The following is a 26039-nucleotide window of genomic DNA, read 5'->3' as shown; positions in this document are numbered from 1 at the left end:
GTATTCACAACCTCGAGGCGTGCATGTGTTGTCATGGCAGTTTGGCAATGGAGGCAGTGCGAAGTGTAGGATATGAGATTTGGACATTTCATTTTCATATTTAAATCAGGCTCTCACGGTGCAATTGGGAGCCCCGATTTAAAATTCACTGTTGCGGCACAGCTTTCCCAGGCCGGGAAAGGGAGGCGGGAGCTGCTGGTTCCATCAGGCAAGGGCCTTTCCCAGCACTCCTTGTGGGCCAGGAGGAGCAAGAGTGCTCCCCCCAGGGTCCCTCCAGGAAGCCTTCGGCCTCCCCCCTGCCGATCGCGACTTATCTCTCTCCCCCTCCTGACTGTTGACCTCCCCCCCCCCCCCCCGCCCCACTCCGCCCCGGTGTCCGGTCTTTTCGCCCTACCAAGCCATGATAGCTGCCCTAACCCCTGATCAATTGCCTCAAGGGCGGTGGCCTCTTGCCGCTGGTTTTCCCTCCCTGACCGCCGCTCAGGCTGCTGTGCGAGGAATGGATCAAAAGACTGATAATAGGGTCCTGCCGTTGGGTGCAGAGGCCCTGCCGAACCTTTGGCCATTTTTAGTCTCCCTGTAAATATGGAGGCCATTATCACCTCCTGGGATATGTGCTCTATCCCTACAGCCACATATCCCAAGATCCAGCTAGCTTTCTCTCCTGCTGCCACATACTGTGTTGTTAGTTTCAGTGAGCTATCCACCAGTACTCCCACACCAGTCTCCTGGGCCCTAGAGCCATTCAGTATATATTCTCACTGCGTATCTCCTAATCTCAATACCTTATACTAGTTCACGTTAAATGCCATTTGCAACTCATCAGCCCACCTTCCCTACCTATCCACATCTGGTTGTATTGGGTTTCCCTACTTCCTATTCTCAGTTAGGTGTCCCCTGCAAACTTACACGGCTTAGTTTCTGCCTCCAGCTTCAAGTCATTTATATGTACAGTAAACCGCAATATCCCCACACCTTCCAGTTACCTCTTGCCACATCAGTACAAGTCCATCCACAATCACCCTTGCCTTTCCCTGGTTTAGCCAATTTTCAGTCCACCTCAGAAGCCTTGTGGATTCATGACTTTTATGGCATCAAGGTATCAAAAAGCCTTGCTGAAATATAAATATATTATATCTCCAGAATTTCTGTTGTCGAAAAAAGGTCCATTGTGTGGTGTATGTAGCACACAAATCACTGACTCCACACGGTCTGGTGTAAATCTAACTGCTGTGACCTTCGTCCTTTATTGTTCAGCTCGAGTGCCTCTCAGGTGTGGTGGTCAGCCTTATTGTTGCAGGTACTACCAGTTAGGACATGGGCAGCTGAGTTTTGGATCACCTCTAGTTTACATAGGATAGAATGTGGGCGGCCAACCAGGAGTGCGTTGGAATAATCAAGTCTAAAGGTAACAAAGGCATGGATGAGGGCTTCAGCAGCAGATGAGCTGAGGCAGGGTTGGAGACAGGCAATGTTATGGAGGTGGAAATAAGTGGTCTTAGTTATGCTGCGGATATGTGGTCAAAAACTCATTTCAGGGTCAAATGTGATATCAAGGTTGTGAACAGTCTGGCTCAGCCTCAGGCAGGAGTTGGGGAGAGTGACAGAGTCAGTGGTTAGGGAACGGAGTTTGTGGCGGGGACCATAAACAATGGCTTCGGTCTTCCCAATATTCAATTGGGGAAAATTTCTGCTCATCCAGAACTGGATGTCGGACATGCAGTCTGACAATTTAGAGATTGTGGAGGGGTCGAGAGAAGTGGTGGTGAGGTAGAGCTGGGTGTCAGCAGCGTACATGTGGTAACTGATGTCGTGTTTGTGGATGATATCGCCCAGGGGCAACATATAGCTGAGGACACCAGAGGTAACGATGCAGTGGCGGGAAGAGAAACTGTTGAAGATGATTTTGTGGCTACGATTAAATAGCTAAGAATGGAACCAGGCGAGTGGAGTCCCACCCAGCTGGAGGACGGTGGAGAGGCGTTGGAGAAGGATAGAGCGGTCCCTAAATTGTCAGACTGCTTGATCGACATCCAGTTCTGGATGAGCAGAATTTTCTCCAATTGAATATTGGGAAGAATGAAGCCATTGTTTTTGGTCCCCACAACAAACTCCATTCCCAAGCCACTGACTACATCGCTCTCCCCAACTTCTGTCTGAGGCTGAACCAGGCACAACCTTGGTGTCCTATTTGACCCTGAAATAAGCCTTCGACCACACATCTGCAGCATAACCAAGACCGCTTATTTCCGCCTCCGTAAAATCACCCATCTCCCCCATTGCCTCAGCTCATCCGCTGCTGAAGCCCTCATCAAGTGTCAAAGGTTGCAGATAAGTCAAGAAGGACGAGGCGAGTATACAAATGCAGTATATAAATACAAGTTCTTTCATTCTTCCTTTTTCTTTCCTTCTTTCTATCTTTCCTTTTTTCCTCTATCTTTTTTCCTTCTTTCTTTCCTTCTTTTATGGCGTACAGTAAAACTGTGAGGAATGGCTCACCAACTGTATCTTGCAGTCTGTGGTCATTCAGAAAAGAAAGAATTTGTTGTTCAAAAGGCAATTTTGGGACTGACTCCTAAGATGTCCCTTGTGAGTGCCTGGAAAGAACCTGTGGCACTAAAACAGACTCACTGCCACTGTTAGTGACTGCAGTAGGCTGACTGTATCTATGGAGCTCCATGGACCAGCCCCCCGGGGAGCCTGCAACACCTATTCAAATGATACTGTCACACCAGGCCCACAGTGCAGCCTTCGGCCACCTGAGGAAAAGAGTGTTCGAAGACCAGGCCCTCAAACCTACCACCAAGCTCATGGTCTGCAGGGCTGTAGTAATACCAACCCTCCTGTGTGGATCAGAGGCATGGACGATGTACAGAAGACACATCAAGTCGCTGGAGATATATCACCAACGATGTCTCCGCAAGATCCTGCAAATCCCCTGGGAGGACAGACGCACCAATATCAGTATCCTTGATGCAGGTACTACCAGGTTTCCCACCACAGCGCCCTCTGTGGTGTGGCATAGTGCTTACATTACATATACGATACTGGGACGATACATCATTACATAACATCACCTTCCCCCCCCCGCCCCACCAGGACGCAGGACAACGATACACACATCATTACAAAACATCACACTTGTCCAACGAAAGGCAGGTGGGCATAGACAGTGCGTTAGTATGGTACATATTATCTGGTACATTAACTGGTTATTGACTGGTAACGGATCCTTGATTTCCTTGTTAGCCGTTATCATTAATTGTACTTCATCCATTATTTTACACAAATACAGTGGCCATTCAGCATTAAAAAAGTAATTCTTATTATAAATTCACTATCTCACATTAACATAGCTCATTTTAGACTCGCTCTGCCTTACAGAAGTCCTTTGTGGGGACCACCTCTCCCGGGTGCATTTCCTTTTTAAGGTGCCATCTTTGATGCAGGAGGATTCCACGAGGCTTCTCCTTGGGCGCCGCCATCTTTGATGCTCTGCTGCTCCGACATGATGCCGCCGCCATCTTCTTCTCCGCCGCTCTGGATGCTCTCCGCCGTCGCATCCTCCGCTCCCCTCCGCTGCCATCTGACTTGCCGCCTCTCCTGCGGCCGTCGTGGCCTCTCCAGCGGCCGCACTTGCCATGTCCCCCGCGGCCTCCGTAGCCGCCGACCTCCAGCTGCTACCGCCGCCCGACGCTAACAGCTCCTCGGCGGGGCTCTTCCGAACCACCGGCCATCCTGGATCCCTTGCACCCCGCCAGCTCACTTCCCCCCCCCCCCCACTAGTCCCCTCTGTGTAGGGCTGCTTGCCTGTGGGGGCTGGGGCTGCGGGATCTCTGGGGCCTGAGGTCAGGGCCTGGGACTTGCCTGTTTGGATTAAGGCTGCAGGGTCTCTGTGAGGTCTGGGCCTGGGACTTGCCTGTGGGGGGATTGAAGCTGCAGCTCCAGCTCGGTCGGCGCTGCTCTCTGGGGACCCGGGGCACGGCAGCACCCCGGGGAGCAGCAGCCTGTGGTGTGATGAAGTCTTCCCAGCTCCCATGGACCGTCCCCATCCACCTCCGGCCGAGGAGTGTCGGCCCATCGCCTGCAACGATCCACAGAGGTGTAAACCGTGCGTCTCGTCCCCGTGGGATACCTGCACCATCGCTCTGTCAAGAACAGGTATTAGTTCCCTGGTGTAGGTACGCAGCTTCACCGTGACCGGGACCAGCTTGGGTCGTGCAGCTGGGTTAATCCACAGTTTATCAAAAGTTCTCCGACTCATCAATGACGGACCCGAGCCCGTGTCCACTTCCATACTCACTGGGATTCCGTTGATTTTTACTTCACTTATCACTGGGGGCGAATCGTCGGTGCACGTATACAGTCCAAGCACCTCATCTTCTTCTACCTGTTCCTCGCTGAACAGTGGATCATCCCCCATCTCCTCAGCCACATGGTGAGTCTGATTTCTTTTACACATACGCTGAAGGTGGCCTTTCAGGTGGCAGGTTTTGCACATGTACTCCGCAAACCTGCACCGGTGAGCCCCATGGCTTCCTCCACAACGCCATCATGGTGCTGCTTGATTGGCTCCCCTCAGCGGACTCTGAGTTCCAGGATCCTGAGGTCCGTGCTCTCTGCCCCGGGCAGAGCCACGTTCTGCAGTTTTGTCCGTGGTGGGCGCTATCCTGTGGACAGTGCCTGCTGGGTTCGAGATGTGTGGATTATTTGCTTGGTGCTGCAAGTCGAGGTCATATATGCCCGGCTGATGGCGATGGCCTTTGTCAGAGTGACTGTGGGTTCCGTGGCCAGAAGTTTGTGAAGGAGGCCCTCGTGGCCAATCCCCATGACGAAAACGTCCCGCAAAGCCTAGTCAAGGTGTGCGCCAAAATCACACGGCGCCGCGAGTCTCCTGAGGTCTGCAGCATATTTGGTGACATCCTGGCCCTCGGGTCTGCAGTGATGGTAAAATTTGTATCTGGCCGTGAGGATGCTCTCCCTCGGTTTCAACTGGTCACGAATGAGTTCAGTCAGCTCCTCGTATGACTTGTCCCTGGCGCTCCCAGGTGCCAGCAAATCCCTGACGAGACAGTAAACCTCATCTCCACAACTGGAGAGCAATATCGCCTTACGCTTCTCTCTCATTGCGTATGTGTCCTCCGTCAGGTCATTTGCTATGAAGTAGTACTCGAGCCTTTCCGTAAAGGCCTCCCAATCATTGCCCACGGTAAAATCCTTTAGCGAGCCCAGAGTAGCCATGGTTGCGTGGAGTTCGTCCGCTTCCTCGTTGCCAATGTGGTGTATGTAGCACACAAATCACTGACTCCACACGGTCTGGTGTAAGTCTAACTGCTGTGACCTTCATCCTTTATTGTTCAGCTCCAGAGTGCCTCTCAGGTGTGATGGTCAGCCTTATATAGCCCTTGTTGCAGGTACTACCAGGTTTCCCACCACAGCGCCCTCTGTGGTGTGGCATAGTGCTTACATTACATTTACGGTACTGGGACGATACACACATCAATACATAACACATTGTGTCCAAGTTATTTTCTGCTTCCCCTTATTCACATCACTCACCAACCAAACAACTGGTTGGCAACCTCCTCCCTCAACTCCACCACTGTCAGACTGAAGGCACCCGCTCAGAGATGCTCTAGAATGTTCTGGTGGTATCCCCTCTTTCTCCTCCACCACCACCACCATCCATGGAGGTAACTGGTCATTATTATGGGATGGTACCGAGACAACGCTATGATTGGCAGCCTGTCAGCATGACTATGAAACAAAAACCGAAGATGTCAGCAGATCGGTCAGCATCTGTTGAGAAAATACGAGACAGTTTGCTTTTCAGGCGTAAACCGTTCCTCAATACTGAAAGATATTTTCGGTGAACAGCATTTAAGAAGGAACCGAACAAGAGAAAGGCGGTGGGGGGGGCTGTGGGGAGAGACCTTCCCAGAGGGTGGGGGCTACATCTCCCAAGAGCCTCTGTGTAATGTCGAGCCCATGATTAACATGGCTGTGAATATGGCTATGGCCAACTCAAACCACTCCATGCCTGTAGGAGCCTACTGTACCACTTCTTGGATATTGTTTTAACCCATACTTAAAACAAAATAGTAGACACATTTTAATGGGATATGGGACTAAGTTGGACGGCACAGGTATGAGAGGCCGAATGGCCTCCTTCTGTGCGGTAAGATTCAATCGAATTATCTTTTTTGTGATTCTGCTGAAGCTGTTTTGCCTATAATTTTCCTTACATGTGTGGTGTACAAGAACCGTAGAACATTACAGTGCAGAAGGAGGCTATTCGACCCGTTGTGTCTGTGCTAGTTCATTACTAGAGTGATCCAAAAACTAAGTTGACTGCTCCACACTCCCCACAGCCCTATGTCTCCCTCTGATTCAGTGCTCTGCCCTGTGGCAAAGAATTCGCTACTCCAACAATCCACTGTGTAAAGAAATGTCACCAATACTCTCTCCTCATTCTGGGAGTGACCATTTTAAATTGTTGATCTTTGTTACTGACCCCAACCAAAGAAAATAGTCTTTTCCTTTTCACTCTATCAAAACCCTACATAATATTAAACAACTTACACTAACGCTGCTCTTGGTCTTCTCTGCTGTAGTGGAAATAGTCCCAGCATCTCAAATCTCTCCTCATAACGATAGTTTCCCATTCCTGGCATTATCCTGCAGAATCTATGCTGTACATCATTTAATGTCTTTTGTATAAAGGACACCCAAAACTGCGTATAATAGTCTAACCATTGCTTTGTAAAAATTGCCCTTTTTATGGCTTTATTTACTTGTAACTGCACTTTCATTGAATTGTGTATTTGATTCACTTGGTCCTTCTGTTCGCCCACATCCGTCAGTATCTCACCCCTGAGTGTATACTCCCATTCCGTGTTTAACCTCTCAAACTGTATTATCTCACACTTATCCCCATTAAATTGCACCTTCCACCTGTCTGCCGTTTTGTTAAACTCTCCGTGTCTTCCTGAAGTCTTGTACAGGCCCTCTCGCTGTTGTCAAACTTCCTATTTTTTGTGTTGTCAACAAATTTTGAGACTATGGGGGCGAAATTCACTATCGCCCTGTTTGGGGGTGGTAACTGAGATGGGGCTGGACTTCCTGCGCCCGGTGCGGACGTCCCGTCCTGGGAGCGAAATTGGTGTTACTGCCCCAAGAGGAAGTGGTGCGCAATGTCGGGTGCGGGACCAGGGCGGTAAGCACGCAGGTTTTCCAGCGTTACGCAGAGCGCCGTGTTAAGCTGGTGCGAGCACAATGCCCTCCCCTTCTGTTAAAGGGAAGGGCACGGTGCGAGCTCTGCAGTGGGGTGAGGGGCCATCACAATGCCAGTGGGGAGTGGTCTGCCGTGGCCGCAGCCCGGCACAGAAGTAGAGTGCCGGGCTGCACCATCGTGGCACGAACACCGCGAATTCCACAAGGTGAGTCCGCGACTGGGATGTCGACCGGCAAAATAAATGGCACTGTGCACCTCGCCTTTACTTTTCGCCCCGTGAGCGGAGTGCGGCCCAGTTCATGACCCGCGAGGCTGGCGCTGACATCGCCCGCGCCGGACTCACGAGGCGCAACAGAATTTCCGCTTCGGGGCGAAAACGGGTCGTTGCGCACGGCAATTACGTCATCATCGCCGGCACAGCAGCCTGGGGCACTACCGGTGAGAGCAGGGGTAGCTGCCGGTTTGCGCCTCTGCTAACTCATGAGCAAGTTCACGGGAGGTGGTAGCGCCACCCCCCCTCCCCCGCCCCGCACCGAGCGACAAATCATTTGCGTCCCATTAGCGCCCCCCAGAGACGGAAACAATGCGAATATCTCCCCCTATGTTCCCTATGCCCAAGTGCAAATCAGTAATATATAGAGAACAAAAATTAACCCAGCATTGACCCCTGGGGTACACCCTTTTCAACCCTTCTCCAATCTGAGCAATCCACATTTACTCTAACCTTTTTGATCCATGCTGCTCAATTTCCTCTTGTATGAAATTTTCTCACAGGTCTCTGAAAAGCCATGTACACTGCATCAACTGCATTGCTTTTATCCATCCAACTGGTCATTTCAAAAAATCTATTACAGTTGCCTTTAACAAATCTGTGCTGGCTGTCCTTGATCATGTATTTCTAAATGTTCACTAATTTCTTTTAAAGGTTCGCCCACATTCGACGTCAGACTAACTGCTCTTGATTTACCCGTCCACAATTGACAGAAGACTAACTATAGACATCCAAATAGAATTGGCCAAACCACCTGAATTTCTGCTTGTGTAAATCACACAGGTCCAGAAGCAATTTTGCAAAGCATTTCAAAATATAGAAGCCTCAGAGTTTGTTAACACTGTGCTACTTTGGGTCTGGGTTAGGAAAGCGGTGAGAAATGATCAAATCAGGTCCTAAAAATAACTTCAATGGCTCGGTGAGTTGAATGAGCTGAATAGTCTTTCCTCATTTTTTTAATTCTTAGGGCTCAATTTTCCCCAATTATCTGCGCCGTTTTTTTGGCGTGCACCGTTTTTTTGGAGTAAATTAAAATCTCCAAGTTTCCCCAAAGTTTCTGTGCCAGCGTAATTCATTTGGTAGGATTTTTTTAGGCTAAGATTTTTTACCTCACTGGGGGTGTAACCTGCCACCCGCGCCAATTCTGGCCATTTAAGCAGGTTTAGCCAGCCCTGATTTACTCCAATTTTTCTTAGGACGGTGTATATGAGCACTCTGGAAAAATCTTCTGGCCAGTTAACAAAATCAGCGCAGGTAAGGGACTCAGCGCAGCAGAGGCAGTTCCACGGCCCGGGCAACAGCAGCAGGGAGGGAGAGAGAGGGGGAAAGGAGAGAGTGGGGAGGGGAGGGGGGGGAGGTAAATGAAAGCGGGGGGTGAAGAGAGAGGAGCGGGGGGGAAATGGGCTTTCGGTCAGGGTTAAGAGCAGCACCCGGCACCAGGAGGGGGTTGGGAGGGGGGCAGTGAAAGAGGGGGGGCGATAGACGTTTAGCATAAACTCTTTAATAATGTAATGCTGGTAAGCTGCTGCAATGTGCAAGGTGCTTGTGCAGGTTACTGTGAGCTGGCCAGAATGTCTTGTATGTTTCACTTTCCAGTCTCAGCCCGCAGTGTGTCCCTCGTTACCCTGGCAACCCGATCCTTTTGGCGCAGATCTTAGGCTGCACCCTCAAAGCTAAAGGACAGGCTACGCGGCGCCAAAATCAACAATTCAAACGGAGAATGTTGGATGATTGTTTTTGCTGTAGTTGGGCCCAAAAAAAAACGGGCGTAACTCTTCAAGTACGCCAAAATACAGCTTTGGGGAAAATTGAGCCCTAAGATTTAAAAACTTTTGTTAGTAAAATGTTCTGCTGCACAGGGAGGGCATTTATATTACGAAAGAAAGAAAGAAAGACTTGCAAGTACAGCAGCGTCCCACAAACAGCAATGTGATAATGACCAGATAATCTGTTTTTCTGTGATGTTGGTTGAGGGATAAATATTCGGTATAACTATTTGTACTGAAATTTTTTTGCACGCGTCTGTCAAGCTCCATCCCGCCAATCGTTCCCTCCACGTGGTGCTGAGAAGCAGGTTCTGAGGCCCGAGACTGCCAACCTGATTTCGGTGGGGGGCCGAGAGCGGCGACGGGCGGACGAGAGGGGTGTGCAAGGGCGAGAGAGACTGGGGGGGAGAGAGAGAGAGAGAGAGAGAGAAGTGAGGAGAGAGTCGAGGGGGGGAATGGGAGCAATTGGAGGGGAAAGAGGGAACTCAGGGAAGATGGATCACGTTCTTCCAACCCCCTACAAGGGACATCGTTGGACTGGATGAAATCCAGAAACCACGACACTGTCACTATTCACTTCATACCCAAAAAACCTGTTAACAATCTGTAGAGGGGTGGAGGAGGGGTGGGGGGGCATGGGGTAAGGTCATGCACTTGCACTGGTGTAAGGAGGCACTTTGGCTGGGGGAGGGATACAATTGCGCTGGGGCAAGGCACTTCGACTGGGGGAGGCATGCACTTGGACTGGGGTAAGGCACTTTGGCTGGCCCTTGCTGTCCTCTGGGAGCTCCGTCCTCTGTCACTTCAGGAAGACAAAGTGGATCGAGCTACAATTTGCAAAGTCAGTGAGACCTTGGGGTGGGCGGTTCCAGTTACACATTCCAGTGAAACTTCAGGGTGTGGCTTATCCTCCAAGAGGACCAATCATAGACAAAGGCAGGAGCATGGCGGCCATTTTTGTATACAAATAAGCGCGTCCATAAAATATTGGCCAGGACACCGGGGAGAACTCCCCTGCTGTCCTTCGAAATAATGCCATGGGATCTTTTACACGCACCTGATTAGCTTAACGTCTCATTTGAAAGACAGCACCTTCTGACACTGTAGCATTCCCTCAGTAGTGCACTGAAGTGTCAGCCTAGATGGAAAACTTCCTTTTCTGGCTCTCATGTTAGCTGACACTGTCCCCCTCTCCCTCAAATCTGCCGTCATCAGTCCACTCCTCAAAAAATCAACTCTCGATCCCTCCATCCTTGCAAACTACCGCTCCATCTCCAACTTCCCTTTCCTGCCACAATACTGAAATGGCTCTCATCAAAGTCATAAATGACATCTGTTGTGACTGTGACAAAGGCAAACTATCCCTCCTCATCCTTCTTGACTTATCTGCAGCCTTTGACATGGTTAACCACTCCATCCTTCTCCAACGCCTCTCCACCGTCACCAGCTGGTTGGAACTGCGCTCGTCTGGTTCCTTTCTTATCTATCTAATCGTAGCCAGAGAATCACCTGCAATGGCTTCTCTTCCCACTCCCGCATCGTTACCTCTGGTGTCCCCAAAGGATCTGTCCTTGGCCCCCCTCCTATTTCTTATCTACATGTTGTCCCTTGGCGACATCATCCGAAAACACAGCGTTAATTTCCACATGTACACTGATGACAACCAGCTCTACCTCACTACCACTTCTCTCGACCCCTCCATAGTCTCTAAATTGTTCTGGATGAGCAGAAATATTCTCCAATTGAATATTGGGAAGACCAAAGCCATTGTTTTCGGACCCTGCCACAAACTCTGTTCCCTAGCCACCAACTCCATCCCTTTCCCCAACTTCTGTCTGAGGCTGAACCAAACTGTTCGCAACCTTGGTGTCATATTTGACCCTGAAATGAGCTTTCAACCACATATCCACAGCATAACTAAGACTGCCTATTTCCACCTCTGTAACATCGCCCATCTCCGCCCTTGCCTCAGTTCATCCGCTGCTGAAGCCCTCATCCATGCTTTTGTTATCTCTAGACTTGACTATTCCAACACACTCCTAGCTGGCCTCTCACATTCTAATCTACGTAAACTAGAGGTGTTCCAAAGCTCGGCAGTCCATGTCCTAACTCGCACCAAGTCCTGCTCACCCAGCATCCATGACCCCTGTGCTCACTGACCTACATTGACTTCTGGTTAAGCAACGCCTCGATTTCAAAATTCTCATCTTTATTTTCAAATCCCTCCATGGCCTCGCTCCTCCCTGTCTCTGTAATCTCCTCCAGCCCCACAACCCCCTCTCCACCCACCTGAGATTTCTACGCTCCTCTAATTCTGCCCTCCTGAGCACCCCTGATTAGAATCCCTCAACCATTGGTGGCCGTGCCTTCTGTTGCCTCGGTCCCAAGCTCTGGAACTCCCTCCCCAGACCTCTGTGCCTCTCTACCTCTCTTTCCTCCTTCAAGACGCTCTTTGACGAAGCTTTTGGTCACCTACACTAATTTCTACTTGTGGGGCTCGGTGTCAAATTTTTATCACATAATACTCCTGTGAAGCGCCTTGGGACATTTCACTACGTTAAAGGTGCGATATAAATACAGGTTGTTGTTGTTGTTGTGCTCAAGTCCCTAGAGTGGGACTTGAACCCACAAACTTCTGAATCAGAAGCAAGGGTGATACCATCTGAACCACAGTTATACTGTGCCCCTCTGTACTGCTGTATTTTCACTGTTTGCATCGTGAACTTACACATTCACATGCTGTGCTTATTTTTCCCAGCCCATTTCAGTTACACTCATTTAGTATTGTTGTCTAGACAATCGGTGCCATGCAGAAAGGAGGGGATATGATAGTTGACTTTTAGAACATTTTTGATGTGGAGCTGTGCCCAACTCTAGACAGAAATGAGAACAGAGGGAACTTTCACTAAATAACAGTCTAATTCCACCTTCAGTCTTAGTTCTTCAGCTCTTTCATGAATCCTCATCTGGACAAGACCATACTCATGTCAATCCATTAATGAAGGTAAGCATTTCGAAGCAATCACCATCACCTCCAAGTCATGTTCCTTCAACATCGCTAGGTCAATATCCTCAACTTCCCTACATAATACAACGGTTGGAGATGTAGTGACGGGCTTAGTGGTAGTATTCCCGTCTCTGAAACAGGGGTTGGGCTCAGACCACTCTCCAGACAGCCCCAGCAATGGGAGACTGGAGTGCCAGTACTGAATACTAGGTTTACGTCCGGGGGGGGGGGGGCACTTGTGGGTACGCCCCCACCATTGTAAAGGGTAGATGGGGCTCTTTAGTCTTGGCTGCTAACTAGGAGAAGGTACTTTGAAGATAAAAATCATGAGGAAGACAGTGGAAAACCACCTCAGTTACTCCTCCCGAGCGAGTGGCTCAAGAATCTCACGTGAAAGACTTGAGTTCGGACCTGCTCTAGGGCGGAACACAATGGATGGTCGACGGCAGGAATATCCTCAACACAGCGCACCGTGGCTCCAGTGTGTGCTATCTGTAGGATGCACTGCTACAACTCCCAAACCCCCCACTTCTACCACCTAGAAGGACAAGGGCAGCAGGCGCATGGGAACACCATCAACTCCAGGTTCCCCTCCAAGTCACACACCACCCTGACTTGGAAATATATCACCGTTCCTTCATTGTCGCTGGGCCAAAATCCTGGAACTCCCTCCCTAACAGCACTGTGGGAGCACCTTTACCACATGGAGTGTGGTTCAAGAATAAGGCCCATCAACACCTTCTCAAGGGCAATTAGGGATGAGCAATAAATGCCGGCCTTGCCAGTGACACCCACATCCCAAGAATGAATACAAAAACAAGGACTGCAGCAGGTCAAAAAGGCCCACCATCACCAACTAGGGATGGTCAATCAATATGGCCTGGCCAGCATCATTCACATCCTGAGACCAATTCAATATCGCCACATTATATCTTTAGATGCTCTGATAATGACTCCATGAGGCAATGTGTTGTACTTGAACTGTAGTGACCTTAGTCCTTTATTGATAACTCCAGAGTGAGGATCACACATGGTGGCCTGCCTTTTATACTAGGCCAAGAACACCTGTACAGGTAACCTGCACGTCTCCCACTGCAGTGCCCTCTGGTTGCGCATCTAGTAATAGTGCAAGCAGAAACCATGTAGGATACATGACATCACTCTCCCCCAAGCCTTTAGTGCAAATTGCCTTCATGCATTGACTGTGCTTTGGGCTTAGCTCTATCTGGTTGACCCTTGGAGGGTCATTTCCATCTTGGGTGAGTAAGTGATGTTTCGTTGGCAGTAGAGGTGCTGGTGGTTTCTGTTTGTGCATCCATGACCACTCCATTCTCTTCCCCCCGCACCACACATAGATTATGCCGGTGGCTCATTACATTCATATACATTCAAGTTCAGAAAAAAAAAGTTTGCATTACATTTGTGGCTCAGTTGTGAGGCAAGTACATTCGACTGGTGAGATACATTATTGATACATACTGGGGATCGGTAAACAGGGTGTAAGGACAAGCTAATTCCAGAACTGCTAGATGGTGTCCAGGTAGTCTGGTGGCAGCGCAGTGCCCAGTGCTGGCAGTGGGAACCTGGTTGGCTCAAGTTGCCTGCTCTTGGGGCTGTTGCCGTTGCTCCTAGTGTCGGGCAGGTTCACAGATGCCTGTGACCTCCCTGTCCTTTCTTTGCGCCCTGAGTCGCTGCTGCTCCCTGAGGATCTGTTGTCTAGCAGGGAACAGGGAACTGCTGACTCGCTTGCCTGGGCGTTGTTTATTTTGGGATCCAGGCTGGTCCCGGTCTCCTTTGGGAGAACTGTTGCGGGTGACCCTTCGTTCCCGGGTACAGCCTTGGTGGCGATGGGGTCTGAGGGCTGTGCCTTAGCACAGTTTGCTCTTTCAGGCTCGTGGCGATTGGTGTCATCGGGCACCTGAGAGGTGGAGCCGATCGGGGGCAGGGTATCGATACTGGTGCCGTTGCCCTCCTGAGGTCGCTTGCTCTGCAGCTCGCAAGTACTGGCTGCTTATGGCCACACTCCATGGTGCAGAGCTCTGGTCCCAGGGATGCAGGCTACTACATTGGGTAGCTCGCCGGACCTATGTTTTCCCGATGGGTGTCTGCCTGCTGCATTGACTGAATGCAGTTGACATCCTACATCGCACGTTTCATTACTCATTGTAAATAACCTGTAGTTGCGATCGCGCACCTTTTCTTTGCTTATTGCATGTACACAGCTCTGATTATCAATTGCACATTTCACATCTAACTCACAGTTGTTCTTGCGTTGTTTGAAAATGTGGAACTGTCCCTTTAAGTGTGTTGCGTTGCAGGCTTCCTTTAAGAGAGCCTTGCTTTCTTTACCCCAATCCTCTTCTCTGTTTGGTGCCACGTGTTGCTCCATCAGCGCTGTACCTCGTAGTCTGGCTGCCACCATCTCTTTCTTCCTCATCACCTCGTGGTTTGGGCGCCATCTTTCCTCCCTCCATGATGTCGACTGCGGTGATCCTCTTCTCCCCGGGTTCTGCCACTGAAGCTGGGAAGTCGCCTTTGGATCCGATTTTCTCCCTCCGGAGTCCTGCCACTGGAGCCTGGAAGGTGCGTTCGGGTCGTCTCAGCTGGATCATCTCCACACAGTCGTGCTGAGCATTCTGTGCCTCGGGTGCTGTGCTGGTCTGCTCTCTGGTGCCGGGTCCACCCTCAGGTGGGGGCTTGCTTTGCCTTCAAACGCGGAGGACGTCGATCGCTGCAGGGATGAAGTCTTCCCACTTCGAATAAATCTTCTCCCTCCACCTTCTTCTGAGTAGCGTTGGTCCATCACCTGCAACGATCCACAGAGGTAACTTGTGCACCGTGCCATCATGGAGTACCTTTACATCTGCACTACCAACGACTGGGATAAGTTCATCGGTGAAGCTGTGCAGCTTTGCCTGAACAGGGACCAACTTGGGTCATTCAGCTTGATTGTCCCATAGCCTCTCAAAGGTTGCGTGATTCATTACTGACTGACTCGCCCTCGTGTCCACTTCCATGAAGACTGGAACGCCATTTATCTCGACTTCCATCCTCAACGGGGTGCAGGTAAACATGCTGTATACCTCATTGTGGGGCTGAGCTGCCTCTCTGCCTATCGTTTCATAATCCGCGCTGGATTCATGGCTATCTGCAGACTCTTCATCAACACAGTGAGTCATATTTTCCTTAAACATTCGCTAGAGGTGGCCCTTTGTGCTGCTGCCTTTACACACATAGTCTTTAAAACGGCACTGGTGATCCTGTGATTCCCTCCACAACGCCGGTGGACTCTGAGTTAAGGGACTCGGGGGCCTGTTCTCTCTCCCCTGAGAAGGTTCGTGTTCTACAGTCCAGCCTCTAAAAGGTGCCACTCTGTGCACAGTACCTGTCGAGTTTGAGTTTGGAGGATGAATCATCTGCCTAGAGCCACAGGTCGAGGTCATGAATGCCTGGCTCACAGAGATGGCCTTCTGCAGTGTGACTGTGGTATCCGCAGACAGTAGCTTATGAAGAAGGCCCTCATGCCCGATTCCAATGACAAAAATGTCCCGCAGCGCTTCAATGAGGTGGTTGCCGAAATCGCATGGCACCACCAGCCTCCTGAGGTCTGCAGTATATTTTGCGATTTCCTGGCCTTCAGGCTGTCGGTGGGTGTAGAACTGATGCCTGGCTGTGAGGATGCTCTCCTTGGGCTTGAGTTGCTCTTGGATCAGCATTACAAGCTCCTCGTATGTCTTGGTCATTGTCTTCGCTGATGCCAGCAAGTCCCTGATAAGGCCATAGATGGTGGGCCACAACTGGTTAGCAGGATAGCTCTGCGCTTATCAGCCAGTGTGGCTGGATTGTCGCCTGCCAGGTCGTTTGCTGTGAAGAAATAGTCGAGCCTCTCCACAAAGACGTCCCAATCATCACCATCAGCAAACTGCTGCAACATATCAAGGGTAGCCATTTTCGCCTGAAGGTCCGTAATCTCGTCACCAATTGTTATATCTTTAGATGCTCTGATAATGACTCCATGAGACAATGTGTTGTACTTGAACTGTAGTGACCATAGTCCTTTAATGATAACTCCAGAGTGAGGATCACACCTGGTGGCCTGCCTTTTATACTAGGCCAGGAACACCTGCACAGGTAACCTGCAAGTCTCCCACTGCGGTGCCCTCTGGTGGCACATCTAGTAATAATGCAAGCAGTAACCATGTAGGATACATGACAGCCACCAACTAAAGCGATCAAGGCCCAAAGAGACAGAAACAATCACTGTTGTTCTCTTCCTTTAGAATCCACGAACATTGCACAACTGGGTCAATGCAAAACAACTCATCCCAATCATCCTCAGTGCACATCTGACAATACATAAACAGCTCTCTCCCAGCAGATTAAACTTTTCAACTATCAAACACCTTAAACTATTAGTCGGATTCTGTGCGTTCTTTGAGAATTTGAAAGCAATCAAGATCACCTTTTGCTGAGCAGACCAGCTCCATGTGCCAAACAGCCACGTCACAGAAAGCTGCTAGAGTTTCAGCATGGTGAACAATCTCTGAAAGGCACGTGATAGAAAGTTGAAACCTTTTAAATTCCTCATTTGTCAATAACAGCTCCCCGGAGAAGAATACTAAGTAAATCAATTGATTTTAAAAGCACACCAAACGTCAAAAGAAATATCCTGCAGCAGAAATATTTACTGCCTGTCCTTAAACTCGGGGGCTCACAAATCTACCCTCCAAGCAGTAATGAAAACCAGATTTCAGTGGAAACAGAAGATGCCTGTAGCATAAAGTTTCAAAGCGTTTGGATTGAGACAGAATGGCACAATTAAATGATACATCAGTGTGGGCTGGGACATGCAGCACGCATCATGGCATTGCAAGGGCATGCGAGAAGTATTTCAAAATGACTAAACGGCTGTCTGAAACGGTTTCATTTTTTTACTGCCACATTTGCAGCAAGTCAAAATAACTATGGCTGTGCCTATAAAAATGATATAGCAAACTAATAGGTCTATCATTATAATAAAATACTCAAGCCAACATGAGTAAGTTATGATGCTCGTTCCTACTGCTGGTGGAACAAGTAGGACAAATCCTGTCCAAAGTGAAATGCTTCTGTTTGCTTTATGACTATTTTTCTCTGCCATCAAATCTTTTTCACTTTTATGCCTCCATGTTTTTCTCTCTCATCCCTTCACTCCTCAAAACAACTAATGCAGGGCTTCTGGTTTCATAAGTAACCGAAGCTTTCCAGTACCTTCCCTAAGAGGTGGCTAGTCGATGTGCGGGGCTACATGTTGAATATCAGCGGCTATTTGACTGCAGGAGCATCATAGCCAAGCCCAATCTTGTCTTGTCAGCCTCGGCTCTGTGGTAGCACTCTCATCTCGGAGTCAGAAGGTTGTAGATTCAAGTCCCACTCTAGGGACTTGAGCACATAATCCATTCTGACACTCCAGTGAAGTACTGAGGGAGTGCTGCACTATTGAAGGTGCCATCTTTCAGATGAAACGTTAAACTGAGGCCCCATCTGCCCTCTTAGGTGGATGTAAAAAAAAATCCCATGGCACTATTTCTAAGAGTTCTCCCCAATGTCTTGGCAAATTTTTATCAGTCAAACAACATCAATAAAACATATTATCTGGTTATTATCACATTGCTCTTTGTGAGAGCTTGCTGTGCATAAATTGGCTGCTGCATTTCCTACATTACAACAGTGACTACACTTCAAAAACGACTTCATTGGCTGTAAAGCGCTTTGGGATGTCCTAAGGTTGTGAAAGGCCCTATGTAAATGCAAATTTCCTTCTTATTCACCTGACAGCTACTCAGATGTGCTCTCTGACATAGCTCCATGATAGCATTCAAGAGCTGGGATCAGCAGTGGATTTTATTTTGGCGCCTAGCCTGGGTACAATAGGGCCACTTGTGGAGTCGCCATTGTTGGCTGAGATCAGCTATCTCAGCACTCAGAGGAATCCTTTGAGCCATGTGGGCCAGTACTATACCATGCAACACATTCATGAGGAGTGGGAGGAGGAAATTCCTGCATGAGGAGTTTAATGACGTGTCGAATTTCTTGACGACGTATTGGTAAATTTCTGCACTATTCTTTTCTTGGTTACACCTCTGTGATGTGCCTTGGGTAGTTGTTGTTGGTAACGATGGTGATGACTCATGGCGGGGGGACACATCTATGCTCCCTGATAGGCTACAAAGAATGGGGGCGGTGGGGGGGGGGGGGGAATATGGATCGAATTTCAATTTCAAGAATCCCTGAAATTTACAGCCCTTGACTCCTCCTCCCCTAAATCCTGCACCCGAATGTACAACCACAGCAGAGATAGAGTAAATCCCTCACACATACCACAGCCTCTGATAGAAGCCACCAAGAACCAACATCACATGCCAGGCTAATACATCAGCCTTTTACTTGAATATCGTGCCGTAGTTTAAATTTCAATACTGTCAATTTTCAAAGCATTAGTAGAAGTGATTCTGTGGAGTTAAGTGAACAATGGAAAGGTAAAGGCCCTCGCATCGAAGGAGTTACAAAGAAGCGTGAGGCCACTGGACAATGAAAATGTATTGAAAGGTCTGTGCCTCTACATGAGTGATGTGAAGGGGGTTTATTCTACGTTACCAGTACATAGTGGAAATGGTTAAAATAACCAGGGGGTGAAATTGCCCTTTTTTATAGCCCCATTAGTGCCTCCGGAGGGCGCAAATGGGGCGCAAAGAGGTTATCACCCGGGAGAAGGGGTCGATAGCGTCGCTGGGGAAAGTGCCCCTGAAGTTTGGGGGGGCATGGTGCTGGTAGCACCACGGCCCGCGATTTGCAACCGGCCGGCGCACGGCCAGTGATGACATCAGGATGGTGCCGGCCAATGTCACTGCCGCCAATCCGCCACCGGCCCGACAATGGCGGCCCTCGCCTCGACTGGGCTGCCATCCTGCAGCCAGGCACTCCATTAAGTGGCGGCCCCCAAAAGGACTGCAGAGTGCACAGCGGCAATAAGTGTCCCAGCCCCGGAAGGTTACAGCCTTCATATGGGGCGTGGGGCAATTTCGCCCCTCAATCTCCTGCCAGTCTTCGCAATATTGCTTTCAGCATAACACAAAGAAAATGAGATGTTCATAAACCCAATTCCAATGTTTTCTTACTCTTAGTGTTTTGGTGAAAACGGAGAGTGTCTTTCCTTGCTTGATTTTCTGAATTGTTCACACATGTCAGCAGAGCACTGAACAGGATTTATGAAAGTCATAAGCAGCTTCAATGTTCTGGCTGGTGTTTTGCGGACGAAACAATAACAGCATGTTTTTTATTGACCATAACTCCCATAAATGTAACAACTCTTTTCCCCCCTTCGCAGAAAGGCAATGATACAGTCCGCCTCATTGTAGATAGATGGCACAGTGTTTATATTAAGAGCTTGAACAGCGAATATCTGAGTATGAGTAACTGGAGTACATACAAAAGCTAAGGGCTTTCTATAAAAAAATCAAGCACCTGCATTCAAGAGGCATGATTGTAACAGTTCCTATTTTACATTTGTTTATTCCTTTCATAGTTTCATAAAATATATTACTAGAACACGTTGCTAACTTTTTCAAATGTCAAATGCTTTTGTTCCCTTCAGACACGACTGTTCCAATGCTCCCCTGATTCTCCTCATCTTTCACCCTTCGTAAAGTTGAGCTCATCCAAAACTTTGCTGCCGGTATCATAACTCGCACCAAGTCCCGTTCACCCATCACCCCTGTGCTTTCTAATCTATTGGCCCCCAGTCCAGCAACACCTCGATTTTAAAATTCTCATCCTTGTTCTCAAATCCCTCCATGACCTCGCCGCCGCTCTATCTCTGTAACCCTCAGCAAAATTTTTGTTGCTCCAATTCTGGCCTCTCGTGCGCTTCCTTTGCTCCATCATTGGCAGCCGTGCCTTCAGCCATTCTAGGCCATAAGCTCAGGAATTCCCCGCCTGAACCTCTCTCTGCCTCTCCACCTATCTTTCCTCCTTCAAGACACCCCTTAAATCCTACCTCTTTGACCAAGCATTTGTCCCAATTTCTCCTTCTTTGGCTCAGTGTAAATTTTTGTTTGATTACGCTCCTCTGAAGCACCATTAAAGGCACTATATAAATGCAAGTTGTTGTTATTGTGACGAAAACAGAATTCCCATTCTGCATCAAATAGAGAATTTGTCTGCGTTATATTTTTTCTATAGTACAGGTTGAACTTCCCTTATCCGGGACTCCCTTATCTGGCACCACCCCTCGTCCGGCACCATTCCTGGCCACTCCAACATGAATAAATTGAAGTACTTTCTCGCTACTGACTCCCGCAATCGTTTGCTTGCGATCCACCGCTCGCCGCCACCCCCCCGCTCCATGATCTTTCTGCCGCATTCCCAGCCCCAAGCCAGCCAGCCCTGATATCCCCTTGCTCAGTACCTGTACCATCCAATTTAACGTGACCTCCCCTCATCCGGCAAAATCCATTATGCAGAACAGACCAGGTCCCGAGGGTCTCGGATAAGAGAGGTTCAACTTGTACTATGAATAGATAGGGCATAAGTTAATTCAAAATTGGCTTCAGAAACCTACAACTGAGGAAAGAGTTCCTTTGTCTCTGTGATCGGGGGAAGTCAAAACACAAAACTGTCCTGATATATCTGCAGTTACAATGAGATAACGTTGTTTGATACCAACGTCAGCCAGAGTCCAGATGCTCTGTTCTAGATGATCATTTAATTAATAGTCTCTTGAAGGACAATAACTATTGATAAGTGATAACTGAATTAGCGATTTCTTAAAACACAATTGCTTGGTAAGTTCAACTATTGTCCACCAGACTTTAAGAATTGTTTTTGTTGATTCGAAGTATTAATACACATACATTTGCAGAGAAGCACATAAATTCATTATCTTGTGTGGCTGATTCAGTAAAGATCATTTGAAAGGAAGAATGTTACTGTTTCAAGATTATTATATGACACATGGCGAGCTTCTTTTGATACCTATTTATCTTTAGTTGAGTTTAATTCAGTTTCTAGTATTGACATTTGCACTCCATTAGGTGAGAAGCAATAGAAGAAGAAAGAAAGACTTAAATTTATATAACGCTTTTCATGACCTCCGGACGTCTCAAAGCTTTTAACAGCCAATGAAGTAGCCAACTAAATCTTACTTTACCAATGTACAAACAGTAGATCAGGAAGTTTATGGAAGACTGCAAGACTACAAATTCTTGCCAATTCTTGCACTGTGTAAGAAAAACATTCTGGAGAACCTCGCTTAAATTCTTACTAAAGAACATAAGAACAGAAGAAATAGGAGCAGGAGTAGGCCATTTAGGCCTATATTGGAGGAATATAGAAAGTTAAGAGGCAAAATTAAAAAGGATATTTGGAATGCTAAGAGAGAGCATGAAAAATTCTTGGTTAGTAAAATTAAGGTAAACCCAAAAATGTTGTACAAATATATTAACAGTAAGACGGTAACTAAAGAAAGGGTCAGGCCTACTCGTGACTATGAGGGTAATCTTTTTGTGGAGGCGGAAGATGTTGGTAAGGTTCTTAATGAATACTTTGCATCTGTTTTTACAAAGGAAAGGGGCAATGCAGATACTGCTATCGAGGAGAAGTGCGATATTCTGGATGAAATAAACATAGTGAGAGAGGTTAAGGGGTTTAGCAGTTTTGAAAGTAGGTAAGGCCCCAGGCCCGGATGAAATGCATCCCAGGCTGTTGAGCGAAGTAAAAGAGGAAATAGCAAAGGCCTTGACCATCATTTTTCAGTCCTCTTTGGATTTGGGCATGGTGCCGGAGGATTGGAGGACTGCTAATGTAGTACCCTTGTTTAAGAAGGGAGCAAGGGATAGGCCGAGTAATTACAGACCTGTCAGCCTAACCTCAGTGGTGGGAAAATTATTGGAAAAATTCTGATATGTCTCTAATATGTCTCTACTTATCTATAGAATAACTCCACAAGGTCTAGTGCTGTGCTCGAACTGCAGTGACCTTAGTCTCTTTATTGTAACTCCAGAGTGAGACAGCAACATGGTGACCATACAGCTCCTGCCTGGGCCTCCTACAGTTGCACCCTCTAGTGGTAACATCATAGTATATACAGAGTATACAAATATGACAACATTCCCCTTCCCCCCCCCCGCCCCCCCAAAGTCTTTGATGCGAGTTAGTTACAGGTTGAGGCGATCCGGAACTCTGCGCTTCCTGGTTGATCATCTGAGAGTCACTTCTGGCATGGGTGAGTTGGTCGGGCCACTGCTGTCTTGCAGCGCTGTTAGTCTGACTAGACTGTTGGAGATGGTGGGATCATCCTCGTGGTTGGCAGCTAGGTCTGTTGCTGATTGGGTGTGTGTAGGTGGATCGCTGAAGGTAAGGTCCTCTCCCGGTAGTTCCTGGTTACCTGTAAACGCAATTTGGTCTGGTCCAAATGCTTTCTGCACGTTAAACAGTTTGACAACAAACACTCTATTCCTCTCCTTGGCTAAAACAGTGCCAGCGACCCATTTGGGGCCATGATCATGATTCAACACAAACACAGGGTCGTTTACAGTGATGTCGCGTGATACAGCCGCACGATCATGGTACATGTTTTGCCGACAATGCCTGGTTTCCACCTGATCGTTGAGGTCAGGGTGGACTAAGGAGAGCCTGGTTTTGAGTGCACTTTTCATTAGTAACTAAGCGAGTGGGGTCGTGTCCTGTAATTGATCAGCACCCGGGATAGGCGGGTTTGTAAGGAGCCCTCCGTGACGCATTTCAAGCTCTGCAGACCTGACATGCTTGATACCATTGCGAGTCATAAATTCATTGAATTCCGAGCTGGTGAAGCACGGACCGTTGTCGCTGGCCAGAATGTCGGGCAAGCCATGGGTGGCGAACATGGCCCTGAAGCTTTCAATGATGGCAGTGGACATGCTGGATGCCATTATTACACATTCGATCCACTTAGAGTAGGCGTCTACTACAACGAAGTACATTTTTCCTAGAAAGGGGCCCGCATAATCTACGTGGATCCTGGACCACGGTTTTGAGGGCCAGGACCACAGACTAAGTGGAGCCTCCCTGGGGGCATTGCTTAATTGTGAGCAAGTGTTACACTGGCGCATGCACGACTCGAAGTCCGAGTCAATGCCGGGCCACCAGACATGGCGATAGCCTTCATCATGACTATGCCTGGGTGGACACTGTGTAGGTTGCGTATGAAGGTTGCCCTGCCTTTTTTTGACAGGACGACGTGGTTGCCCCATAAGAGGCAATCCGATTGGATAGACATTTCGTCTTTACAATGATGAAACAGCTTTATCTTGTCTTGCATTTCTCTTGGGACCGCTGACCAGCCCCCATTGAGGACACAACTTTTTACAAGAGATAACACAGGGTCCTGGTTGGTCCAGGTCCTGATCTGGCGGGCCATTACGGGTGACCCTTCACTTTGGAAGACGTGCATGACCAGGCACAGGTCTGCAGGCTGTGCCATTTTTACCCCGGTGGTGGGCAACGGTAGCCGGCTGAGGACATCGGCACAGTTCTCAGTGCCTGGCCTGTGGCGGATCGTATAATCGTAGGCCGACAGTGTTAGTGCCCATCTTTGGATTCGCGATGAAGCATTGGTGTTTATGCCTTTGCTTTCCAAAAACAGTGAGATTAGAGGCTTGTGGTCAGTTTCTAACTCGAACCCGAGTCCGAACAAATACTGGTGCATTTTTTTTACCCCATAGACACAGGCCAAAGCCTCCTTCTCGACCATACTGCAGGCTCTTTCGGCCTTGGATAGATTTCGAGACGCATATGCAACCGGTTGGAATTAGCTTGCTGTAAAACACACCTGACACCGTACGACGACGCGTCACAAGCTAAAACTAGATGTTTGCCTGGGTCATACAATACAAGTAACTTGTTCAAACACAGCAAGTTTCTGGCCTTTTTGAAGGCGGCCTCTTGAATTTGACTGCAAGCCCAGTCGTCTCCCTTGCGTAGCAACTTGTGCAACGGTTCGAGCAAGGTGCTCAACCCTGGAAGAAAGTTACCGAAATAGTTGAGGAGTCCCAGGAACGAGCGCAGCTCCGTTACATTTCGTGGTCTGGGTGCATTTTTGATGGCCTCTGTCTTCGAGTCCGTGGGCCTGATGCCATCTGCCACAATCTTCCTCTCCAGGAATTCTACCTCTAGCACCAGGAAGACACACTTGAATCGTTTCAGCCGGAGTCCAACTCTGTTTAGTCGACTTAAAATCTCTTGCAGGTTGTGCAGGTGTTCGGTGGTGTCGTGACCAGTGATTAGGATGTCATCCTGAAATACAACGGTGCGTGGAACCGATTTCAACAGACTCTCCATGTTCCTTTGGAAGATGGCTGCAGCCGAGCGGATCCCGAACGGGCACCTGTGATACAGAAACAGTCCCTTGTGTGTGTTAATGCACATTAATTCTTTCGACGACTCAGCCAACTCCTGGGTCATGTAAGCGGAGGTTAGATCCAGCTTGGTGAATGCCTCTCCCCCTGCTAATGTCGCAAGGGGATCATCGGTTTTGGGTAGCGGGTACTGGTCCTGTAGTGAAACTGGGTTGATTGTTGCCTTGTAGTTCCCGCAGATTCTGACTGTGCCATCGCTCTTAAGTACCGGAACAATCGGGCTGGCCCACTCGTTGAATTCGACTGGTGATATGATTCCCTCGCGTTGAATTCTGTCCAATTTGATCTCCACTTTCTCCCTCATCGTGTAAGGGACCGCTTGAGCCTTGTGATGAACAGGCCATGCCTCGGGGATCAAGTGGATATGCACTTTGGCGCCTGTGAAGTTGCCGATGCCTGGTTCAAATAGGGATAGGAACTTGCTCAGCACTTGAAGCATCGTTCACTGAAAATAGTGCTTTGACGTCTTCCCAGTTCCACTGAATCTTCCCTAGCCAGCTTCTGGCAAGCAGTGTTGGCCCGTCGCCTGGTACAACCCACAGTGGCAATTCGTGTATCTCTCCATCGTAGGATACTTTTACATTCGCACTGCCGATAACTAGGATCAGTTCCTTGGTGTAAGTGCACAGCTTTGTCTGAATCGGGCTCAGCTTGGGGTCTTTGTTCTTTGTTGCCCCACAGCCTCTCAAATGCCTTCTGGCTCATAAGTGACTGACTCGCCCCCTTGCCTAACTCCATGGAAACAGGAATGCCATTTATCTTGACTTTCATCATCATGGGGGACTTTTGGTAGTGAAGGTGTGCACCCCGTGCACTGCTTCCTTGTGCTGAGTTGCCTCTCTAGCTTGTACTTTATGAGCCTTGCAGGATCGGAAACCTCCTGCCGACTCCTCTGCCACGTTTTGAGTCGCGGTTCTTCTGCACATTCGTTGTGGGTGGCCCTTTTGGCTGCAGCCTTTGCACACACAGTGTCTGAATCGACACAGACAGACCCGATGGTTACTCCCGCAATGCCAGCATGTTAAACGATTCACATTTACACCCCTTGGCGGACTCTGAGTCAGACTAATTCTTTGATCAACAGTTATTTTCTGCACAGTACTTTCCAGTGAGTTTTGATTCTGGGAGAATCTCAATGTTGAGGTCGTGAACGCCTGGCTTAAGGTGATGGTCCTCTTCACGTCCCGTCCCGTCGCGAAAACGTCCTGCAACACATTGTTGAGGAGTTCGCCAAATTCGCACGGTTCCGCGACGCTTAGCAGGTCTGCGATATATTCCGCTAAATCCTGGCCGAAGGTGCAGCGGTGTGTGTAGAAGCGATATCTGG

At 48.7% G+C, this 26039-nt stretch overlaps 1 protein-coding gene and 1 long non-coding RNA gene across 4 annotated transcripts in view; one reads left to right on the top strand and one right to left on the bottom strand.

The window, feature by feature from the left end:
* The window catches only part of ddr2a (discoidin domain receptor tyrosine kinase 2a), a 235491-nt gene that overhangs the window by 109086 nt on the left and 100366 nt on the right, over window positions 1–26039 (bottom strand). The gene's annotated exons all lie outside the window — the stretch shown is intronic.
* Window positions 3789–26039, top strand: part of LOC139268726 (uncharacterized) — a 34966-nt gene continuing 12715 nt past the window's right edge. The window contains exon 1 of the long non-coding RNA XR_011594090.1: window positions 3789–4438. This is a non-coding gene — a long non-coding RNA (uncharacterized lncRNA). The remainder of the gene's footprint in view (window positions 4439–26039) is intronic.

This window comes from Pristiophorus japonicus, chromosome 8 (genome assembly GCF_044704955.1).
Source record: "Pristiophorus japonicus isolate sPriJap1 chromosome 8, sPriJap1.hap1, whole genome shotgun sequence".
NCBI classification, from domain to species: Eukaryota; Metazoa; Chordata; class Chondrichthyes; family Pristiophoridae; genus Pristiophorus; species Pristiophorus japonicus.
Note: the sequence above shows the minus strand (reverse complement) of the source record. Positions and strands in the feature narration are given on the sequence as shown.